Raw genomic sequence first — 19,636 nt, 5'->3', positions numbered from 1 at the left:
AAACAAATAGAGAAAAACAAAAGGAGCCCACAGCCACCAGAAGAAAGGAAAAAATAAAGATCAGAGGAGAAATAAATGAAACAGAGAATAAAAAAAAAAAAGAAAAATCAACAAAATCAAAACTTGGTTCTTTGAAAAGACCGACAAAATCAACAAACCACTGGCCAAACCGACAAAAGAAAAACAGGAGAGGGTGCAAATAATCCAAGTAAGAAATGAAATGGGGGGCATCACAACAGACCCAAGTGAAGTGAAAATGACCGTAACAGAGTACTATGAAAAACTATACTCCAACAAATAGGAAAAGCTAGAAAAAATGGACAAATTTCTAAAAACATACTATCTACCCAAACTAACACAAAATGATGTTGAAAATCTGAGCAGACCCAAAACAAGAGAGATTGAAAAGGTAATTAAAAAAAAACTCCCAACAAAAAAAAGTTCTGGCCACCATGGCTTCACTGGAAAATTCTACCAAACATTCAGAGAAGAGCTTACACCAATACTACTTAAACTATTTCAGAACACAGAAGAGGAAGGGATACTTCTGAACTCATTCTACAAAGCCAGCATAACCCCGATAGCAAAACACCACAAAAAAAGAAAATTAGAGACCAGCATCTCCCATGAATATAGATGCAAAAACTCTCAACAAAGTTTTAGCCAACAGAACTTAGAGTCATATCAAAAGAATAATACACCACGACCAAGTGGGATTCATAGCAGGTATACAAGGATGGTTCAACATTAGAAAATCAAACATAATCCACCACATAAATAAAAGAATCACACGATAATCTCAATCAATGCAGAAAAGGCATTCAACAAATTCCAACACCCATTTCTGATAAAAACTCTCAATAAAATAGGTATAGAAGGGTAATTCCTCAACATAATAAAGCGTGTCTATACAAAACCAGCGGAAACCCTGGTGGTGCAGTGGTTAAGTGCTACAGCTGCTAACCAAAAGGCTGGCAGTTTGACTCCATCAGGCACTCCTTGGAAATTCTATGGGGCAGTTCTACTCTGTTCTATACGGTTGCTATGAGTTGGAATCAACTCAACAGCAATGGGTTTTTTTGGTTTTTATACAAAACCAACAGCCAACATCATTCTTAGTGGAGAATCAAAAAAACCAAACCCAGTGCTGTCGAGTCGATTCTGACTCATAGCGACCCTATAGGACAGAGTACAACTGCCCCCATAGAGCTTCCAAGGAGCGCCTGGTGGATTGGAACTGCTGACCCTTTGATTAGCAGTCACTTAACCACTATGCCACCAGGGTTTCCTTCTTAATGGAGAGAGGCTGAAAACATTCCCCCTGAGAACATGAACAAGATGAGGATGTCCTTTACACCATTCCTATATAACATTGTGCTGGAAGTCCTAGTTAGAGCAATAAAGCAAGAAAAAGAAATAAAGAGCATCCAAACTGGTAATGAAGGAGTAAAACTGACCCTATTTGCAAATGATATGATACTATACATAGAAAACCCAAAAGACTCCACAAGAAAACTACTGGAACTAACAGAAAGATTCGGCAGAGAAGCAGGATACAAGATAAACATACAAAAATCAGTTGGATTCTATACACCAATAAAGAGAATGATGAAAAAGAAATCAGGAAAACAATACTATTTATAATAGCCCCTAAAAAAATACAATACTTAGGAATAAACCTAACCAAGGATGTAGAAGACCTATACAAAGAAAATTACAAACCACTACTGCAAGAAACCAAAAAAGATCTACATAAATGGAAAAACATACCATGCTCATGCACAGGTAGACTCAACATTGTGAAAATGTCAGTCCTACCCAAAGAAATCTACAAATACACTGCAATCTTGATCCAAATACCAACAACATTCTTTAAAGAGATGGAAAAACGAATCATTAACTTTATATACAAAGGAAAGAGGCCCCAGATAAGTAAAGCATTACTGAAAAAGAAGAATAAAGAAGAAGGACTTGCACTACCTGACCTCAGAACCTACTATACAGCTATGTGGTCAAAACAGCCTGGTACTGGTATAATGACAGATACATTGACCAATGGAACAGAACTGAGAACCCATATGTAAATCCATTTACCTACGGCCACCTGATCTTCAACCAGGGCTGCCAAAAGTCCTTCAAATGGGGAAAAGACAGGTTTTTTTTTAACAAATGGTGCTGGCAAAACTGGATGTCCATCTGTAAAAAAATGAAACAGGACCCACACCTCACACCATACAGAAGAACTAATTCAAAATGGATCAGAGACCTATATATAAAACCAAAAACTGTAAAGATCATAGAAGAAAAAATAGGATCAACACTAGAGGCCTTAATACATGGCATTAACAGGATACGAATCATAACTAAAAACACTCAAACTCTACAAGACAAGCTAGATAACTGGGACCTTCTTAAAACTAAACACTTAGGCTCATCAAAAGACTTCACCAAAACAATAAAAAGAGAACCTACAGACTAGGAAAAAAATTTTGGCTATGACAAATCTGACAAATGTCTAATCTCTGAAATCTACAGGAAAATCCAACACCTCTACAACAAAAAGATAAATAATCCAATTAAAAAAAAGGGCAAAGGAAATGAACAGACACTTCACCAAAGAAGACACTCAAGCTAACCGACAGATGAGGAAATGCTGGTGTTCACTAGCCATTAGAGAAATGCAAATCAAAACCACAATGAGATACCATCTCACCCCGACATTACTGGCACACATAAAAAAAGAAAAAACAAAATAGCAAATGTTGGTGAGGCTGTGGGGAGACTGGAATTCTTATGCACAGCTGGTGGGAATGCAAAATGGTACAACCAGTCTTGAAAACTATATGGCACTTCCTTAGAAAGCTAGACATAGAAATACCATGTGATCCAGAGATACCATTCCTTGGACTATATCCCAGAGAAATAAGAGCCCTCACAAGAACAGACATGTGCACACCCATGTTCATTGCAGCATTGTTAACGATAGCAAAAAGATGAAAACATCCTAGGTGCCCGCCAAAAGATGAATGGATAAATGAACTATGGTACATACACACAATGGAATTCTACACAACGATAAAGAACAATGATGAATCTGCAAAGCATCTCACAACACGGATGAATCTGGAGGGCACTGTGCTAAGTAAAATAAGTCAATCACAAAAAGACAAATATTATATGAGACCACTACTATAAAAACTCATGAAAAGGTTTATATGCAAAAAGAAACAATCTTTGATGGTTACGAGGGAGGGGGGGGTGGAGATGGAAAAACATCAAATAGACAACAGACAAGTGGTAACTTTGGTGAAGGGTAAGACAGTACTCAATACTGGGGAAGCCAGCACAACTTGTCCAAGGCAAGGTCATGGAAGCTCCATAGACACATCTAAACTCCCCAAGGGACTGAATTACTGGGCTGAGGGCTGTAGGAACCATGGCCTCAGGGAACATCAAGCTCAACTGGCATAACAAAGTTTATAAAGAAAATGTTCTGCGTTCTTCTTTGGTAAGTAACATCTGGGGTCTTAAAAGCTTGTGAACAGCCATCTACAATACTCCACTGGTCTCACCCCATCAGGAGAAGGGATAATGAAGAAAACCAAAGTCACAAGGGAAGGATTAGTCCAAAGGACTAGTGGTCCACAACTACCACAGCCTCCACCAAACTGAGTCCACCATACTAGAGGGTGCCCAGCTACCACCACTGACCCCTTCTGACAGGGATCACAATAGAGGGTCCCGGACAGAGTTGAATAAAAATGTAGAACAAAATTTTAACTCACAAAAAATGACCAGACTTACTGGCCTGACAGACTGGAGAAACTCTGAGCGTATGACCCCCAGATACCCTTTTAGTTCAGTAATGAAGTCATTCCTGAGATTCAGCCAAAGATTAGATAGGTCTATAAAACAAAACGAGACTGAGGGGGCACATCAGCCCAGGGTTAAGGACTAGAAGGCAGAAGGGGCCAGGAAAGCTGGTGATTGGAAACCCAAGGTTGAGAAAGGAGAATGTTGACATGTCATGGGGTTGGTAACCAATGTCACAAAACAATATGTGTACTAATTGTTTAATGGGAAGCTAGTTTGTTTTGTAAACCTTCATCTAAAGTACAATAAAAAATACAGAATGGCCAGTTAAATATTAATTTCAGATAAACAATGAATTTTTTTTGGTATAATTATGTACCATGCTAATACAAAAAAATTTTTAAAAATTGCTGTTTATTAGTAATTCAAATTTAACTCTGTGTCTTGTAGTTTTGCTAGCAACTGTATATGGGATACAGTCTGATATTCCTGGTTTTTAAGCCATACAAGGATAAAAGAAAAGAAGGAAAGAAAAGAGAATTATATAATTTTGCAATGTACTGCATGCTATCCCAGAACCTGCTGGGCTCAGGAGATCTAAGTAGGTGTACTGATCTGTGACCTCGGCAATGGGAAGGTTTGACATCTCTCTTGGAGGTTGGTAGAATCATATTCCCATGGTGCTAAGCCACTCTTTGTTTTGTGACCCAGTCACTTCCTATAAAAAAAACAGGTATTTGCAAAAGCAATGAGGGATACCTGCAGTCTCTTGCACACTGTCTGCTGACTCAGCACAAAAAAAAAAAAAGAAAGATCGCAAATCAATAATTTAACTCTACTCCTTGAGGAACCAGAAAAAGAGCAAACTAAGCCCAAAGCTACTAGAAGAAACGAAATAACAAAGATTAGAGTGGAGATAAATGAAACAGAGAATAGAAAAATAAGAGAATGAAACTAAAAGTTGGTTCTTTGAAAATATCAATAAAATTGACAAACCTTTAGCTAGACTGATGATGTGGTGCAATCAATTGCTTTTAACACGGCCTTTCTCACCATGGCCTTGTAACTCCCACCGAATGACTGGGTGGAGCTATGCAAATAAGGTGCTTGTGGCCCACCAAGGGGACTGGATTGCTTGCTAATAATGCAAATAAGGTGCATAGTGCCCTTGTGAGTGTGCGACCATGCAAATAAGGTGTATGGAACCCTAACGAAGGGATTGGTCAGTTTTGCCATCCCACTAGGCTTAAAATGAGCCATCCCAGAGGCAGACGGGGGGACCCCACAACCACCAAGAAGAAAAGACAAGAGTAGAGTTTGTCTTTTGGACCTGGAGTCCCTGCGCTGAGAACTTCTTAGACCCAGGAGACAGAGAGATTGAGTTTTAACACCGGAGATGGCACAAGATGGTGAGAAGCAGCAGCAGCAGAACCAAGAGACCAGTGTGAAATGGTGCAGTAGGCTTTCAGGTCCACGGAGTAAGGTGGTTACAGTGGGTGTGCCGACCCACGGAGCAAGAAAGCTCCTTCGGGCAGGAGGGTTCCTGGCAGGGTGGAGTGCCTCCAGGCACTTGGTGGAGCTAGGCTTGCTGACCCACGGAGTGAGAGAGCTGAGTGCCTTTGAGCCAAGGCTTACTGATAGAGTGGAGTGCCCCCTGACACTTATTGGCAGAGCTAAAGAGCTTTGTAACCCTTGTCTGAGTAGGGCAGAGGCCACCTAAGGGGTTGAGGGGCCAAGGAGCCAAGAGGAGAGGGACAGACAGAGGCCTGCCTGCAGGCACAGGTAAAAAGAGGCTGTCCTAATCAAAGAACTATATCCTGAGTTGTTCCTGATCCCGAATTGTAACCTGCTATTTCCCTAATAAAACCCACAATCGTGAGTATTGTCTGTGAGTTCTGTGTGGCCACTGCAACAAACTATCAAACTCAGCAGAGAAGTAGAGAGTGCCATGGGAGGGACGGCTGGTGTTAGAATTGATAAAAAGTTTGGAGAGAGGAGGTATGTTTGATCTCTGCCTCACAGGAATCAGCCTTGGGCTGTTATGCTGATAATGATTCTCTATATCCCTCATGATGCTAGAGGAGGTCAGACACCTCCGCCACACCATTTTTACAGTTGGTGCCTTTTTTTTTTAAAGAGAAGGAAAAAAATAAGGATGTAAGAGATTAGTATGAACAACTGTACAACAAAAAATTAGATAACCTACATGAAATGGACAAATTCCTAGAAACACACAAACTACCTAAATTGACTCAAGAAGAAAGAGAAAATCTCAACAGACCTGTAACAAGTGAAGAGGTTAAATCAATAATTAAAAACCTCCTAACAAAGAAAAGTCCAGATCAGATGGCTTCACCTATGAATTTTGCCAAACATTTAAAGAGGAATTAATACCAACCCTGTTCAAATTCTTCCAACAAATAGAAAAGGAGGGAGCACTTCCTAACTCGTTCTATGAAGCCAGCGTCACCCTGATACAAGGCAGATAAAGACACTCCAAGGAAAGAAAACTACAGACCAATAACCCTTATGAATACAGATGAAAAATCCTCAACAAAACACTAGCAAATAGAATCCAACAGCACATAAAAAGGATTATACATCACAACCAAGTGGCATTTATGCCAGGATAGAAGGATGGTTCAATATAAGAAAACCAATCAAGGTAATAATCCACATTAATAGAACAAAGGATAATAATTACCTGATCATCTCAAAAAAGACATCTCACTCAGAAAAGACATTTGACAAGATCCAATAACCTTTCATGATAAAAAAAACTCAGCAAATTAGGAATAAAAGGGAAATTCTTCAATATGATAAAGGACATTTATGGAAAACCCATAGCTACCATCATATTCCATTACCTGTCTGTCAGTTTGCCATACAGCGGTGGCTTGTGTGTTGCTATGATACTGGAAGCTTTGCCACTCATATTTCAAACACTAGCAGGGTCACCCTTGGTAGACAGGTTTCAGCAGCGCTTCGAGACTAAGACAAAGAAGAAGGACCCAGTAGTCTACTTCTGAAAAAATCAGCCAGTGAAAAGGCTTGTGAATAGCAGCGAAACATTGTCTGACATAGTGTCAGAAGATGAGCCTCTCAGGTTGCAAGACACTCAAAATACGACTGGGGAAGAGCTGCCTCCTCAAAGTATGGTTGACCTTAATGATGTGGACGGAGTCAATCTTTCAGGACCTTCATCTGCTGTTGTGGCACAACTCAAAATGAGAAGAAATAGCTGCAAACATCCATTAATAATTGGAATGTGGAATGTACAAACTATGAATCCAGGAAAATTGGAAGTTGTCAAAAATGAAATAGAATGCATAAATATCATTATTCTAGGCATCAGTGAGCTTAAATGGACTGGTAGTGGCCATTTTGAATCAATCATATGGTCTACTATGCCATGAATGACAAACTGAAGAGAAATGGGATCACATTCATCATCAGAAAAAACATTTCAAGACCTATCTGAAGTACAAAGCTGTGAGTGATGGGATAACATCCCTATGCCTAGAAGGAAGTCCAGTTAATATGACTATTATTCAAATTTACACACCAACCACTAAGGACAAAGATGAAGAAATTGAAGATTTTTATCAATTTCTGCAGTCTGAAATTGATCAAACATGCAATCAAGACATATTAATAATTACTGGCGACGGGAATGTGAAAGCTGGAAACAAAAAAAAAAAGGAGGGAAGTTGGAAAATACTGCCTTGGTGATAGAAACTACACCAGAGATCACATGATAGACTTTTGCAAGACCAATGACTTATTCATTGCAAATACCTTTTTTCAACAACATAAACGGTGACTATACATGTGGACCTCGCCAGATGGAATACACAGGAATCGAATTGACTAAATCTGTGGAAAGAGATGATGGAAAAGCTCAATATCCATCAGTCAGAACAAGGGCAGGGGCCGACTGTGGAACAGACCATCAGTTGCTCATATGCAAGCTGAAGGTGAACTAAATTAGAACAAATTCACAAGAGCCAAAGTACAACCTCGAGTATATCCCATCTGAATTCAGAAACCACCTCAAGAATAGATTTGATGCACTGAACACTAAAGACTGAAGACCAGATGAGCTGTGGAATGATATCAAAGACACCAGACATGAAGAAAGCAGGAAGTAATTAAAAAGACAGGAAAGAAAGAAAAGACCAAAATGGATCTGAGAAGAGACTCTGAAACTTGCTCCTGAATGTCCAGTAGCTAAAGTGGAAGGAAGAAATGATAAAATAAAAGAGATGAACAGAAGATTTCAAAGGGCAGCTCAAGAAGGCAAAGGAAAATATTATAATGAAATGTGCAAAGACCTGGAGATAGAAAACCAAAAGGGAAGAATGCACTCAACATTTCTCAAGCTGAAAGAATTAAAAAAAAAAAAAAGGTAAGCCTAGAGTTGCAATATTGAAGAATTATACGGGTAAAATATTAAATAATACAGGAAGCACCAAAAGAAGATGGAGGGAATATACAGAGTCACTGTACCAAAAAGAATTGGTCAATGTTTGACCATTTCAGGAGATAGCATATGATCAAGGATCGATGGTACTGAAGGAAGAAGTCCGAGCTGCACTGAAGGCATTGGTGAAACAAAAGGCCCCAGGAATTGACGGAATACCAACTGAGATGCTTCAACAAACGGGTGCAGCCCTGGAGGGGTTCACTCATCAATGCCAAGAAATTTCGAAGACAGCTACCTGGCCAAACAACTGGAAGAGATCCATATTTGTACCCATTCCAAAGAAAGGTGATCCAGCAGAATGAGGAAGTTATCCACCCATATCATTAATATCACACACAAGTAAAATTTGCTGAAGATAACTCAGAAGCAGTTGCAGCAGTATATCGACAGGGAACTGCCAGAAATTCAAGCTGGATTCAGAAGAGGACGTGGAACAAGAGATATCATTGCTGGTATCAGATGGATCATAGCTGAAAGCAGAGAATACCAGAAAGATGTTTACCTTTTTTCTATTGACTATGGAAAGGCATTTGACTGTGTGAAAGATAACAAATTATAGATAACATTGCAAAGAATGGGAGTTCCAGCACACTTAATTGTGCTCATACGAACGAAACCTGTACGTAGACCAAGAGGCAGTTGTTAGAGCAGAACAAGGGGATACTGCGTAGTTTAAAATCAGGAAACGTGTGTGTCAGGGTTGTATCCTTTCACCATACCTATTTTATCTGTATGCTGGGCAAATAATTCAAGAAGCTAGACTATATGAAGAAGAACGGGGCATCAGGATTGGAGGAAGACTCATTAACAACCTGCGTTATGCAGATGACACAACCTTGCTTGCTGAAAGGGAAGAGGACTTGAAACACTTACTGATGAGGATCAAAGACCGCAGCCTTCAGTATGGATTACACCTCAACATAAAGAAAACAAAAATCCTCACAAAGGGACCAATAAGCAACATCATGATAAATGGAAAAAATACTGAAGTTGTCAAGGACCTCATTTTACTTGAATCCACAATCAACGACCACGGAAGCAGCAGTCAAGAATCAAGCGACGCATTACATGGGACAAATCTGCTGCAAAAGACCTCTCCAAAGTTTTCAAAAGCCAAGACGTCACTTTAGGGACTAAGGTGTGCCTGAGGCAAACCATGGTGTTTTCAATTGCTTCATATGCATGCGAAAGCTGGACAGTGAATAAGGAGGACTGAAGAAGAACTGACACCTTTGAAATTATGGTGCTGGTGAAGAATATTGAATATACCATGGACTACCAAAAGAACAAACGTGTCTTGGAAGAAGTACAGCCAAAATGCTCCTTAGAAGCAAGGATGGCGACACTTCATCTCACATACTTTGGACATGGTATCAGGACGGACCAGTCCCTGAAAAAAGACATCATGTTTGGTAAAGACGGTCAGTGAAAAAGAGAAAGACCCTCAAGGCAATGGACTGACACAGTGGCTGCAACAACAGGCTTATGCATAACAACAATTGTGAGGATGGCTCAGGACCAGGCAGAGTTTTGTTCTGTTGTACATAGGGTCACTGTGAGTTGGAATCGACTTGACAGCACCTAACAACAACAACATCATACTCAATGGTGAAAGACTGAACGCTTTCCCCCAAAGATCTGGAACAAGACAAGGATGGCCACTTTCACCATTGCTATTCAGCAATGTACTGGAAGTTCTAACCAGAGCAATCAGCCAAGAAAAAGAAATAAAAGTCATTCAAATCGGAAAGTAAGAAGTGAAACTATCTCTATTTGCAGACGATATGATCCTCCATACAGAAAATCCCACAGAAACCACAGGAAAGCTATTAGAGGTAATAAATAAATTCACCAAAGTGGCAGTGTACAAGATCAACACACAAGAAGCACTGGTGTTTGTATACACCAGCAGTGAACAACAGGAAAAGGAAATCAAGAAAACAATCCCACTTACAACAACATCTAAAAGCATAAAATGCCTAGGAATAAATTTAACCAGGGAGGTGGAAGACTTGTACGCCGAACAACATAAAACATTGCTGAAAGAAATGAAAGACGATTTAAATAAATGAAAAGACATCCCCTGTTCATGGACTGGAAAATTTAACATTGTTAGGATGTCAATTCTACCCAAAGCAATCTACAGGTTCAACGCAATCCCTATCAAAATTCCACCAGCTTTTTTTGCAGAAATGGAAAACCCAATCCTCAAATTCATATGGAAATGCAAGGAGTCTCAACTAGTCAAATGGATCTTGAAAAAGAAGAGCAATGTAGGAAGACTCCCACTTCCCAATTTGAAAATGTACTATAAAGCTACAATAATCAAAACTGTCTGGTACCAATATAAGGATAGACATATAGAACAATGGAATAGAATTGAGAATTCAGAAATAAACCCATGCATCTACAGCCAATTCATTTTCAAAAAGGAAGCCAAGACCATCCAATGGGGAAAGAAGAGTCTCTTCATTAAATGGTTCTGGGACAATGGGACAAAAGAATGAATTTGGACCAATAACAAACACCATATATGAAAATTAACTTGAAATGAATCAATGACCTAAGTATAAGAACTGAAACCATAAAAGTTCTCTGAGAAGAAAGCATAGGTCAAAACTTCAAGACCTTGGTTTTGACAAAGGATTCTTAGATATGACAGCAAAAACATGAGCAACAAAATAAAAAATAGATAAACTGGACTTCATCAAAATGAAAAATGTTTGCGCATCGAAAGACTTTATTAAGAAAGCGAAATGATAATCTACGGAACGGGAGAAAATATTTGGGAACCATATATCTAGTAAGGGTTTAATATCCAGAATATACGAAGAAGAACTTCTACAACTCAACAACAAAGGTAAATAAACCAATTAAAAAATGGGCAAAAGACCTAAATAGACATTTCTCCAAAGAAGATACACAAATGGTTAATAAGCACATGACAAGATGCTCAAAGTCATTAGTCACTAAAACCCAACCACTGCCATGGAGTTGATTCTGATTCCTAGTGACTCTATAGGTCAAAGCAGAACTGCCCCATAAAGTTTCCAAGGCTGTAATCCTTAAAAGAGCAGACTGCTACATCTTCCTCCCATGGAGCCACTGACAGGTTCAAACCACCAACCTTTCAGTTAGCAGCCATGAGCTTAACCACTGCGTGAACAGGGCTCCTTCATTAGTCACTAGGGAAACGCAAATCAAAACCACAATGAGATACCACCTCACACCCATTAGGATAGCTATTACCAGAAAAATGGAAAATAACAAGTGTTGGCGAGGATGTGGAAAAATTGGAACCCTTGTGCATTGCCAGTGGGAATGTAAAATGGTAAAGTCACTATGGAAAACACTTTCACAGTTCCTTAAAAAGTTAAACATAAAATTACCATACGGCCCCGTAATTACACTTCTAGGTATATACCCAAGAGACTTGAAAGCAGGGACTCAAACAGATAAATGCACGCCAATGTTCACTGCAGCATTATTCACAATAGCCAAAAAGTAGAAACAACCCAGGTGTCCAGCAACAGATGAGAGGATAAACAAAACATGGTATATACATATGATGGAATAATATTTAGCCATAAAGACAAATGAAGTTCTGATACCCACTATGACATGGATGTAACTTGTAAATATTACACTAAGTGAAATAAGTCAGACACAATATGACAAATGGACAAATATTATATGATCCCACTTATATGAAATATCTAGATTAGGAAAATGCATAGAGACAAAAGTTTAATGGTTTCCAGGAGCTGGGGGGAGGAGCGAATGGCAGTTATTCCTGAAGGGGTACAGAGCTTCTGCTTGGGATGATGTAAAACTTTTGGAAATGGATAGTGGTGATGGCAGCACAGCACAGTGAATGTAATTAATGTCACTGAATTGTACACGTAACAATGGTTAAAACTGCAAACTTTTTGTTATATATATTTTACCACTATAAAAAAAATTTTTCATCAATAAAATAAAAATTCACTAGGTGGATTTAGTAGCAGATTATAAAACGTAGAATAATCATCCATGAATTTGAAGACATAGCAACGGAAATTATCCAAACTGAATAAAAAAAAAAAAAAAGACTGACAAAAACGAGCAGCGCCTTAGTTACTTGTGGAAACATATCAAATGCACTAACATATTTGTAACTGAAGTCACAGAAAAGGGGGAAGGACAGAAAAAATATTTGGAGAAAAGAGAAGGAAACAGAAAAATACTGCTGTAAGCTTCTTATACTATATACCAAAGGTTGGCAAACTTTTTCTATCAAGAGCCAGAGCCATATGGCTGTACAGGCCATATGGTCTCCTGCAACAACTCAACACTGCTGTTGTAGCTCAAAAGCAGTCAAAGACAATATATAAATGAACGACTGTGGCTGTGTTCCAATCAAACTTGACTTACAAAATCAAGACAGAGGGCCAGATTTGGCCTGAGGCTGTAGTTTGCTGAGCCCTGCTAGATACAAAATGGTATATATAATATGATTTGAACGAAAACTGCAATAAGTGAAAAATGCACATTGTAACCCCCAGAGCAACCACTAAAAAATAAAGCAAAGAGTTTAAGTTAATAAGCCAATAGTGGAGATAAAATGGAATACTAAAAAAACATTCAATTCAAAAGGCGGCAGGAAAAGAGAAAAAAAGAATAAAAAACATATAGCATAAATAAAAACAAATAGCAAGATTGTACACTTAAATCCAACTATATTGATAATTATATTAAATACAAATATTTTTAACTCCATTTTAAAAGGAGGTGGTGGTGGTGGCTGTTCTCTTGAATTGATTCCAAGTCATAGGAACCCTAAAGGACAGGGTAGAACTGCCCATAGGGTTTCCTAGGCTGTAATCTTTACAGAAGCAGATTGCCAGGTCTGTTCTCCTGCGGAGCTGCTGGTGGTATTCAATAATTTATCTTCACCAGTGTTCTTACTGAACAAACAAAAGTTCTTCATATGATTTTCCCCATATGCTGCCTCTGAAGTCAAGGACATACTATAACTAACTCTGAAAACATTTCAATAGCAAACTAAACTAACACAATTTGGGTACATTGTTCTTTGGAATTCTATTTTGACACAGGGCTAAAACTGATTAACTATTAGCCTAATTTGTGTCTCCCCTGTACATAGTTTACCGTAACACCTATAGCACTCATTTTTATGTCTGTCTTTCCCTGTAAACTCTTTGAAGGCAGATAGAGTCACACTCAGAGTCCCTGGGTGGCGCAAAGGTTAATGTACTGGCTGCTAACTGAAAGGCCTGGCAATCCAATTCTGAAAAATCAGCTATTGAAAACCCTATGGAGTACAGTTCTACTCGGAAACACATGGGGCTGCCGTGAGCTGGAACTGACTTGATGGCGACTGGTTTAGGGTCATATTTAATATTTTTTAATCCCCATTGCATGAGACAGAATCTGGCATATAATCTGTTCTTAATAAAAACTTGTTGTTGATATATCTATCTCAGACCCAAATCTAGCATCCTACTAGAAGCATTCCTAGTAAAGCCAGCAACAAGACAAGGATGCCCATTACCTCTATTATTTAACATCGTTCTGGCGGTATTAGCCAATGCAGTTGGACTAAAGAAAGAAATGAGAACAAATGACTACAGGGAAGTAGGAGGTAAACTATTATCTGCAGATAATATAATTACATACTTGGAAAAAACAAGGGAATCAACTGCAAAATTACTGCAAATAGGAAGAACATTCACAGCAGGAGATTACAAAATTAATGTAAGAAATCAATAAACTTCCTATGTATAAAAAAATCACCAGATAAAATATACAATGGAATAAAAGAATCCAATTTATATTTTATATTTGAAAATATAAAATATAAATATAAAACCCAAAACTAAAAAGATTATGGAAGAAAAAATAGAGTCAACTCTAGGGGCCCTAATACACCAACCCTAATAGCATAAATAGGATACAAACCATAACTAACAATACACAAACACCAGAAGATAAGCTAGATAACTGGGATCTTCTAAAAATTAAACACTTATGCTCATCAAAAGACTTTGCCAAAAGAGTAAAAAAGAGAACCTACAGACTGGGAAAAAATTTTTGGCTCTGACATATCCGACAAAGGTCTAATCTCTAAAATCTATAGGAAAATCCAAGACCTCTATAACAAAAAGACAAACAATCCAATTAAAAATTAAAAATGGGCAAAGGATATGAACAGACACTTCACCAAAGAAGATATCCAGGAGGTTAACAGACACAAGAGGAAATGCTCACAATCATCAGCCATTACAGAAATGCAAATAAAAACTACAGTGAGATACCATCTCGCCCTGACACTACTGGCACTAATTAAAAAAATAGAAAATAACAAACATGGGTGAGGCTTCAGGGAGATTAGAACTCTTATGCACTGCTGATGGGAACGCAAATGGTACAACCATTTTGGAAAACAATATGGCACTTGCTTGAAAAACTAAAAATAGAAATACCATATGATCCGGCAATCCCACTCCTAGGAATGTAAAAAAATCCTAGAGAAATAAGGGCCATCACACAAATAGACATATGCACAACCATGTTCACTGCAGCATTATTCACAGTTGCAAAAAGATAGAAACAACCTAAGTGTCCACCAACAGATGAATGGATAAACACACTATGGGGTACAAACACAATAGAATACTACACAACGATAAAGAACAATGATGAATCTGCAAAGTGTCTCACGACACGGATGAATCTGGAGGGCATTACTCTGAGTGAAATAAGTCAATCACAAAAGGACAAATATCATATAAGACCACTATTATAAAAACTCATGAAAAGGTTTCCACACAGAAAAAAACCATCTTTGATGATTACGAGGGATGGGGAAGGAAAAACACTAACCAGACAATACACAAACGGTAACATTGGTGAAAGGTAAGAAGTACACAATACTGGGCAAGTCAGCACAACTTGACCAGGGCAAAGTCATAGCAACTTCAAAGAAACATCCAAAATTAAAGAGAGACCCCCCCCCAAAAAAAGATACATCCAAACCCCCTGAGGGACTGAGTTACTGGGCTGAGGGCTGGGGACCCTGGTCTGGGGGATATCTAGCTCAACTGGCACTATACAGTTTATAAAGAAAATGTTCTACATCCTACTTTGGTGAGTAGTATCTGGGGTTTTAAAAGCTTGTGAGTGGCTATCTAAGATGTATCTACTGGTCCCACCCTGTCTGGAACAAAGAAGAATGAAGAAAATCAAAGACACAAGGGAACAATTAGTCCAAAGGATAAATGGATCACAACTACCACAGCCTCCACCAGAACGAGTCCAGAAAAACTAGGGGCGCTGGGCACAACCACCGATTGCTCTGACAGGGATCACAACAGATGGTCCCAGACAGAGAGGGAGAAAAATGCAGAACAAAATTCTAATTCGCAAAAAAAGACCAGACTTACTGGTCTGACAGAGACTGAAGAAACCCCGAGAGTATGGCTCCCAAACATCCTCTAACCCAGCACTGAAGTCACTCCTGAAGTTTACCCTTCAGCCAAAGATTAGACAGGGCCATAAAACAAACAGTAACATGTGTAGCTCAATCACGTATAGGAGACTAAATGGCCACACCAGCCCAAAAGCAAAGAAGAGAAGGCAGGAAGGGACAGGAAAACCGGATGAATGGAAATGGGGAACGCAAGGTCAAGAAGGGTAGAGTGTTGATACATCTTGGGGTTGGCAACCAAACAATCTGTATATTAATTGTTTAATGAGAAACTAATTTGCTCTGTAAACTTTCAGCTAAAGCGCAATAAGAAATACATTAAAAAAAAATAGCACATGATTGCAAGCAATTGTTTGGAGATTTTTAAGCCAAAATTTATCAAGGACCTAAAGTGTAGCACTGTATTCATCAAACAGCAAAGATGCATGCCTTGTGTTATTTAACCTTTCCAAGCCACCTGCTTCCTACTATATATTTTTTTACTTCATAATTGACTTTCTATTTGAAATTCAAACATTTTATTAATCATGTATATGCTCTCTGAACTTAAGTGGAACATTCTAAAACCTGGTTTTTTCATGCATAAAAATTGCATTTATGATAATGTACTCAAAAAAACAAATAAGATAGCAACAAAAATATATGAATACTTAGGAATAAATTTAATAAGAAATACATAAGGCCCATATGAAGAAAACTTTACAACACCACAAATGGACACAAAAGAAGACTTAAACACATGGAAAGAGAAAATCTTTGAGTAGGAAGACTCAAGGTATTAAGATGTCAGTTCTTCCTAAGTTAGTTTATAAATATAACATAATAAAAATACCAGCAGGTTACATTAAGATCAATTTAAGTTGATCCTAAGGTTTTACGGAAAAATAAATAAACAAGAATAGCCAGTTAAACTCTGAAAAAGAAGAGTAAAGGAATTAGCACCAACAGATACTTAATTATACTTCCACAGAAATTAAAACTGTGATGATGGTAACAAAGAGAAAGACAAGTAGAATATATTAGAAAATCCAGAAACATACCTGTTATCGAATGAATTATATCCCCCCCAAAACACGTGTTGTAAATTGGAGCCCTGGCGGCATAGTGTTTAAGAGCTCTGCTGCTAACCAAAAGGTCAGCAGTTCAGATCCACCAGCCGCTCCTTGGAAACGCTATGGGGCAGTTCTGCTATGTCCTGTAGTCACTATGAGTCTAAATCCACTAGACTACAATGGGTTTAGTTTGTTTTTTTTTTAATACCTGTGGTTATAATACCATTTGGTAATGGGTTTTCTTTGTTATGTTATGAGACCGAATTAGTGCAAGATGTGTTTTCAATCAATCTCTTTTGAGATGTAAAAGAGACTAAACAAGCAAGCAAGCAATCAGAGATGGGGGAAGAGAGATGCCAAGTCACATGAAGATCACCCAGAAGCAGAAGCTCAAAAGAGGCAAGGACCTTCCTCCAGAGGTGACAGAGAGAGAAAGCCTTCTCCTAGAGCTGACACCGAGAATTCGGACCTCTAGCCTCCTCAACTGTGAGAAAATAAATTTGTTAAAGCGATCCGCTTGTGGTATTTCTGTTATAGCAGCACTATATAACTAAGACAATACCCAAATATATGTAAGAATTTAATATATTATGAACAAACGGTAAAAAGATAACAATTGAATTGTTGGTCTTGGGATCATTGTCAGCCTTCTGGGAAAAAAATTAAGGTAGATTTACATTTTCCATCTTACACCAGGATAAACTTCATATGGATTAAAGGTTTAATTGTGAAAAACAAAGCCATAAAAGTTCCAAAAATATATATATAGGTGAATTCTTTTATAAACTCAGGCCTTTCTAACCAAAATCCAGAAACCCTAAGAGAAAAAGATGGATACATTTCATTACATAAAAATAAAACAAAACTTCTGCATGGCAAAAAATACCACAAGCAAAGGCAAAAGACAAATGACAAAATGGCAAAAACTTCTATCAGAGAAAAAGGTTATCTCCACAACATATACCAAGCTTCTAACAAATTGGTAAGAAAAATAACCACCTAACAGAAAACAGGGCAAAGGACAGTTCACAGAAACAGAAATACAAATATTCTTTAATCATATGGAAGGATGCTCAAGCCTGTTCATAAAAATGCAAATTAAAACCATACCAATTGCATTTTTCCCTTCAAACTGTCAAAAATCCAAAATTTTGATAATATTGATAAAGCTGTGAGAAAACAGGTACTTACAGTCATTGCCGGGGGGACTCTAAATTGATATGACCCTAAGAAGGGCAATTTGGTGATATTTCTCAAAACTACAAATGCACAGAATCTCTGATTTCACTTCTGAGCATTTACCATACAGGTATTCTTACACATGATTGAAATGACAAGTGTACAAGGTTATTCAATGCAGCACCATTTGTGACTGAAAAAGATTAGAAAAATGTCCATTAATAAGGAAGAGTTGAAAAAATTATACTACACCCATATAACAGAATATTAACAGCTGTAAACAAGGGTAAGAAAATATGTATTGATATGGAAAGGTGGCTACGATACATAATTAAGTAAAAAATAAAGCAAACTGGAGAAGAGTATACATAAAATGAGGCGGGAAAAAAGCAGAAACTCTGGAAGGCTTTGTGAGAAATTAGAACAGTGGTTGCCAGTGGGGGCCGGGAAGGATCTGAGAAACAAGAGACAAAGACAAGAGGGAGGCTTTTTATGGTATACTTTTTAAGTTTTTTGTTTTTTTTAATCATGTGAGTATATTCCGAAGTGTTAAAAGTTTGTCAAGCAAGCGGGTGAAATATTAATTATCAGTGTCACATTTAGCTGGATTTAGGCTGAAGCAATTTTAGACCTGAGATGTCTTGGGTGCTTCTAGAATATTCTGTGTCTTATTGAAATCAAGACTCATGTGCTACATGTGCAGGTAACAAATTGATAATTCCATTAGGAAAATTCAAAATGTCATATTTTTACTGAGAGAGAGAGAACCATGCTACTTAGGTGAATAGCTATTCTGTCAAAATTGTCAGCCTGGTTACCGGAGGGAATATGGTGATGATGGTGGGAAGACGGTGATGATGGCGGGAATACAGTGATGATGGCAGGAATGGAAAGGGAGGGGCAGATGAAGCAGACTTGGATGGGAAACAAATCCACAGGCTTTGATGGCCGATTGGCTGTGGGAGGGAAAGAGATATAAAAAGATCACTGTGACTTTTCAAGCCTAGGTGTTTAGCGGTGTCACAAACAGAAATTGGGAAGTCAAGAGGAACAGCTGGTTTAGAGGAAAAGCAAAGACTTCAGTGTTAAGTAGGCTGCATTTGAGGTGAGTGAGAAGTCAGGGAGAGATGACCAGAGAGAGGGCCACTAGAAAGGCTGATCTGGAGTTTAAGGAGAAATCAGACTTGAAGACTGAGATTTAGGAGACATCTGCAAACAGAGATCGGGCTGTTGGCAGGGATGAAGGGGCTCAGTGGAAACACAGGCTGAGATGAGAACCTGGAAGGCTGGACATGTTTGTGCAGCAGGATGGAGAGGAGAAGCCAGTGTTACAGACCGAGAATTACAGGAAGAGTCAGGAGAGCACTGTTACATGTTAGCCAAGGGTGGGGAGTTTCAAGAAAGATGCCGTGAATGGGTCAACAGGCTGAGAAATGAAAGGGCTGAGAGGTAATAATATTAGAAGCAATATGCATTGTCTCACTGAATCCTCACATTAGGTGTATTACGATTCCCATTTTACAGAAAAGGGCATTAACCCAGATGGTGACTCCAAAGCTGCACTGCTAACCACCGTGCTATATTCTATCACATGGACTAGGGGAGGGTGAAGGAGGG

General features: G+C 38.4%; 1 protein-coding gene across 3 annotated transcripts in view; it reads right to left on the bottom strand.

Annotated features, from left to right (window-relative positions):
• The window catches only part of ZBTB8A (zinc finger and BTB domain containing 8A), a 65,064-nt gene that overhangs the window by 35,095 nt on the left and 10,333 nt on the right, over positions 1 to 19,636 (bottom strand). The gene's annotated exons all lie outside the window — the stretch shown is intronic.

Source organism: Elephas maximus, chromosome 3 (assembly GCF_024166365.1).
Source record: "Elephas maximus indicus isolate mEleMax1 chromosome 3, mEleMax1 primary haplotype, whole genome shotgun sequence".
NCBI classification, from domain to species: Eukaryota; Metazoa; Chordata; class Mammalia; order Proboscidea; family Elephantidae; genus Elephas; species Elephas maximus.
Note: the sequence above shows the minus strand (reverse complement) of the source record. Positions and strands in the feature narration are given on the sequence as shown.